Source organism: Thamnophis sirtalis, unplaced genomic scaffold (genome assembly GCF_051295495.1).
Source record: "Thamnophis sirtalis isolate CommonGarterSnake01/CBP01778 unplaced genomic scaffold, rThaSir2_p1.2 scaffold_3, whole genome shotgun sequence".
In the NCBI taxonomy this organism is placed as follows: domain Eukaryota; kingdom Metazoa; phylum Chordata; class Lepidosauria; order Squamata; family Natricidae; genus Thamnophis; species Thamnophis sirtalis.
Window position 1 is genome coordinate 23,503,669 of NW_028261383.1, and position 6,000 is coordinate 23,509,668.

The following is a 6,000-nucleotide window of genomic DNA, read 5'->3' on the forward strand; positions in this document are numbered from 1 at the left end:
TGCGTGCGTGCACGCGCGCGCCACGTGCGTGCATGCGCGAGGACGCCGCCGGCCTCGTTCCAACCGATCCGGTTGGAACGGGGCGAGAAACCCACCCCTGAACTAAGGTATGTTATGTATATTGAAATGGAAGTATAAATACCATCAACACAGAATGGAGTTTGCTCAGAAGCTGAAATACACCAAGTGAATGAGAGGAAGAGTGGGAAGTAGAGGAGAGAAGAAAGATAGGAAGAGAGTGACAGGAGAGAGGGCAAGGGGGGGAGATGAGGAGAATAAGGAGGAGTGGAAAGAGGAGAGAGGAGAAGGAGAAAGGAAGGGGAAGTAGAGTAGAAAAGGATGATGGAGGGAAGAAAGTGGGAGGGGGAGGAGACAGGCAGAAGAAAGGGGTGGATAAGGCATAAACAGGGTGTATGGAGAGCAGAAGAGTCAATAATTGGTTTTAATTTTTTTTGTTTTTTTTATTTCTTTTTTTCCCCCCGGGAGTTGATGGCAAGACAAACGGATGTAATTAATAATTAGTACAATAAGACATTGGCTATGTAATAGTATACATGTGATTATATGTTATGAAAATGGAAAATAAAAAAGTTTTGCTTAAAAAAAAAAGATATAATGGGAGACTTTAACTACCCTGATATCAACTGGGAGACAAACTCTACAGCAAGTAGGAGATTGAACAGATTCCTAACCAACTTAGCTGACAACTTTGTCATCCAAAAAGAAGAGGAGGGGATTAGAGGACAAACTACTCAACCTAATTCTTACTAATAGAAGGAGTTGAAGTTGTTGGAATGTTGTGCGAGTGACCATGTCTTACTGGAATTCAATATACCCCAGTGCGGAACCAAACACCCGAGTTCCTCTCAAGAAGACTGTGTCTGCTGCTACCTTTTACAGCTACGGGATAATGGAGCGTGATGGTGAAGAATGCTACCGATTGCTCTTCCTAGTTAAGCACAGTTATCCAGCCGACAAGTATGATCATAGAAGCCCAGTGCAACACAATACCACTAAAAAGGGAAAACAAGATATGATGATTTGGCATAAAATAAAGGCAGACAGCAAGGAGCTTGAACTAGAGGCTTGTCTTTATTCAGCGGCAGCCATCTTAAAACTACCTTCTGCCCCAGATGACGTCATTAAAAAAGTTAACTGTTTCCTAACCTTCTTAAAGAGCTAGGCATAACAATTGAACTTGAAATATAGCATAAAAACATGCACATCATTACATCTCCCTTAAGTATAAAACATCTAATATGATACAAAGTCTTTCCATATTTATGCTTTAGTAGCTCGACCATCGCGAGAGAAAGTTACCACTGTCAGATCATCAGTAAAATTGCTGTCAGGTTGTGAGTCAGTCCCGGCATTGTCACATGCTCATATGCTTACAATGTCCTTGGCGTTCTTGGTAGACGGTATATCCGTGTTCAGGAATTCTGTGCCATCATGCGCTTGTGCTTCATTTTCCTTGTTGTTTTCTTCTTCCAACGCAGTATCAGCAGCAGTGTCTGGACGAAGATGACACCTGTTTCTTCTGAATTGCTGTCCACACTTGGTTTCAATTACCTATAATTTTGGTGAATTGCCTTCTCTGACAATTCGAGCAGGTTCCCATGTTCTCCCAGTGACTCTGTGTCTCACAGCTTGCCCGGCACACAGTGGACAAAGAGGCTTGGTAGATTTATCAAAATACAGTTTTTGCTTTCTCATGTTTATGTTCCTCTGAGCTGTTACCTGCTCATGTGCGATGGAACGAGGCTGCAATTTATGCAAAGCAGTAGGCACTGTAGACCTCAGTGTTCTCCCCATTAGCAGCTGCGCCGGTGAGCATAAACCCTCAATGGGTGTTGCACGATAGTTTAATAGGCCTAAATACACATCCTGACCTGACAATTGGGCTTTCTGTAAAACGGATTTGGCTATGCCAACATACTTCTCTGCTACGCCATTGGCCTGTGGGTGATCAGGGCTTGTGGGTTTGTGCTTGATTCCCCATTCAGCACTGGAATTCAGCACATGAGAATTGTGGCCCATTGTCAGACACAAGTTCTTCACACACTCCATGTCTTGAAAGTATTGTCTTGAAAGCCCATGTGACTGTTGATGCTTTTAGACTTCCCAGCTGCACTAGTTCTAAGTATTTGCTGTAGTAGTCTACTATCATCAGGTAGTGGATGTCTCCAAAATGAAAAATGTCTGTAGCCAATTTCTGCCATGCCCGTGAAGGAGCATTCCACTGTGTAAGAGGTTCTTTCGCATTTTTTTAAAAAAATGTCTGGCAGGTGTCACACAAGTGTTTACAAGTGTTTCAATATCAGAGTCCAGACGAGGCCAGTAGACCACCTCCTGTGCTCTGCGCTTAGACAGAGTAATGCCCAAATGTCCCTGATGAATTTGTTCCATTACTTATGCCTGCTGTGACTTAGGAATAAGAATACGGTCACCCATGAGTATGCTTTCCTCATGAATGGATAGTTCATCTTTCACAGGCCAGAATTCCTGCAGTTCAGGACACAGCTTCTTGCGTTTTTCTGGCCAGCAATTGCACATGACACGAATTAGTTTCTCCAGTACTTTGTCCTGTTTGGTGTCTTGTCTTATTTTCGCCAGCCATACATCTGATATTGGCATTAGTACTGTAAGTACCTGCTCTTCCAACTCAGGTTCATCCCTGGCTTCATGTCCTTTTGGAAACACCCTTGACAGGCAATCTGCCATTGGAATTTCCTTCCCAGGCTTATACTTCACTGTGAGATCATACTGCTGTAATTTCATAACCATTCGCTGCAAGCGTGGAGGTGTAGAAGCTAGTGGTTTTTGTAGTATGCACTCCAATGGCTTGTGGTCAGTTTCTACAACTGGTGAAATTTCTCACATCCATTCACATTGCCCAGCATCTCTTCCTCAATTTGAGCATAATTAGCTTGTGTTGTGGTCAGTGCACGTGAAGCATAGGATGTCCTTGTTGGGTCAGTACAGCACCTAGCCCAACCTGGGATGCATCCACTTGAAGCACGGTGTCAGCATTTGCATCCAAGTATTTCAGTATTGGCCCTGGAAGTTTAGTGATCAGTTTTTTCACTTTGTCAAAAGCCCTTTCCATGTTTGCATCCCAATAACCAAATGGCATCCTTCTGCAGCAATGCACGTAACAGTGCTGTCTGTTGAGTGAGGCCCTTACACACCCTGGCAAAGTGTCCTCTTTTCTTGCATTTGTTGCATATTCCCCCCCCCCGCCCCACAGGAGAGACATTGTTTTTGTGGTGCATATTTCCACAATATCCACAAGCTGCTTCTCTGTTACTTGTTCCAGTGCCATAGGTGCTTTTTGTTCCTTTGTGTGCCCTCACAACAGTCACTCGGGCCCTTGTGACCTCTAGGCTGGAGTACTGCAATGTGCTTTACATGGGGCTGCCCTTGAGGAGTATTCGGCGACTTCAGCTAGTCCAGAATGCAGCCACGTGAGCGATTGTGGGTGCACCTCGCTTCACCCACGTAACACCTATCCTCCGCGAACTGCGCTGGCTACCTGTCGATCTCTGGATACGCTTCAAGGTTCTACTTGCCACCTATAAAGCCCTTCATGGTAGTGGATCTGGGTACTTGAGAGACCATCTACTGCCGATCACCTCCACACGACCCATTAGATCTCATCGTTTAGGCCTCCTCCGAGTTCCATTCGCTGGCCAATGCCGACTGGCCACCACGCGGAGGAGAGCCTTCTCGGTGGTAGCCCCGACCCAATGGAACAATCTCCCCGTGGAGCTTCGTACCCTCACCACCCTCCAGACCTTCCGCACAGCCCTTAGAATCTGGCTATCCCGTCAGGCCTGGGGCTAAAGATTGTAACCCGCCCGAATGGTATGAATGTTGCGTTTTAATCATGTGCTGTCTTATATGTAAAAGTCTGTCCTCCGCCTACCTTTTGATTGTGAGCCGCCCATAAAACATACACGTCATTACACAAGATATCTAAGAAGAAACCAGCATGGTTTCATAAAGATCTCTCTGATACACTAGAGCCGAGGTGGCGCAGTGGTTAAATGCAGCACTGCAGGCTGCAATTCGGCTGTTCAAATCTCACCGGCTCAGGGTTGACTCAGCCTTCCAAGGTGGGTAAAATGAGGACCCAGATTGTTGTTGGGGCAATATGCTGACTCTGTAAACCGCTTAGAGAGGGGTGAAAGCCCTATGAAGCGGTATATAAGTCTAACTGCTATTGCTATTGCTAAACTGAAAGAAAAAAAGAATCAGTATAAAAAAATGGAAAGAGGGACACATAACTAAGGCAGAATAGGAGCATATATAGCCCGAATTGGCAAAGATGAAATCAAGCTCATGGTGAGAATGAACTAAGACTTGCAATAAATGTCAAAAATCATTTTATAACATGTATAAAACAAGAAAAAAAAAAGTCAAGGAAACCGTCAGTCCACTGATGGGAGATGATGGCAAAGAAGGTATGGGCAGTAGAGACACAACAGAGCTACTTAATTCATTATTTACATCTATCTTCAGGCAAAAAGAAAAAATAGCCAAACCTACCAAAAACAGAACTGTAAAAGCCAGAGTAGGAATACAAATTAAAACGGGCAAGAAAATGGTAAGAGAACACCTGTCCATTCTAGAAGAGTTCTAACCACCAGGACCAGATTGATTACATCCCAGAGTTGTGAAGGAGTCGGCAGATGTGATTTAAGAACCATTGAACCATATCTTTCAAAGATCTTCATGCACCAAGGATCTATAGGTGGATTGGAAAAGACCTGATATAGTTCCCATCTTCAAAAGAGGGGAGAAAAATAGATCCATAAAATTATAGGTCAATTAGCCTGACATCACTACCTGGGAAGATCCTGGAAAAGATAATGAAGCAAAAGATCTGCAAACACCTATAAGTGTGGGAAGTTATCATCCAGCCCTCTCCCAGAAAAATGAAATATCCTAAGAAATATTGAAAAGGCAGAATGTTTCTCTGGATGTGAAAAGAAGCATGTTTTAAAAGACAGAATAGTTGCCTGTAGCTTCCTGCCCACCCCCCATGTTGTCAATAGGCCCATTAAGACTAGCCAGGCTAGCCCACTTTACATAATAAAGACTTCAGCAGCAGCTACAGAAAGGCATGATAATATTGGCCTTTTACTCAGGTCTCCACATGGCATCTGAGAACTCATACCTGGATTCAAAACATCCTAGAGAGTAGCCCCCTGCATGGCACCATGGGAGTCTGACAACCAATCAGAATACATTTCTTACACAGGAACAGGAAACAGAGAGGCGGAACTAAACAGGGTATAAAAAGCCTAGCAAGCCCCTTCCTCAGCCCTTCTCTCTTCTTCTCCACCAACATTGAAGCATGTGATCACCTTTTCTGTACAGGGCTCAAGACATGTGGCCCTGTCCAACAATAAACCATCTTTCCAAGCAGCCTCCATGTCTCAAGTGTCTTCTTCCCCACTTGGAGCTGAACCCAGAAGGACATTTCTTTCAACAGAAGCAAGCAAATATATAACCAGAAGTCAACATGGGTTTTTCAAAAACAGATCATTCCAAACATATGTTATTTCATTCTTACACAACGTGACTAAATTAGCGGACCAATCTAATACATTGTATAATTAGATTTCAGTAAGGCAGTTGACAAAGTAGACTATAAGTAGACTTCTTGGTAAATTAGAACACTGGGCTGTACCTAACAAAATGAAATTCAATGCAAGGGGGGAAAAGGGTTTTACACTTATTCAAGAAAAATCAAATGTACTGGTACAGAATAGGTACCACTTGGCTCAAGTAATAACTATGAGGGGAATCTTGAAGTCCTAGTGGACAATCATTTAGATATCGGCCAACTGTGTATTACAGTGGTAAAAAAAGCCAATACAGTACTAGACTGCATTAACAGAGAGATAGAATCAAGATCATGTGAAGTACTAGTACCACTTTATAAAGAGTAAGACCACACTTAGAAAATTGCACACAGTTTGGTCACCATAT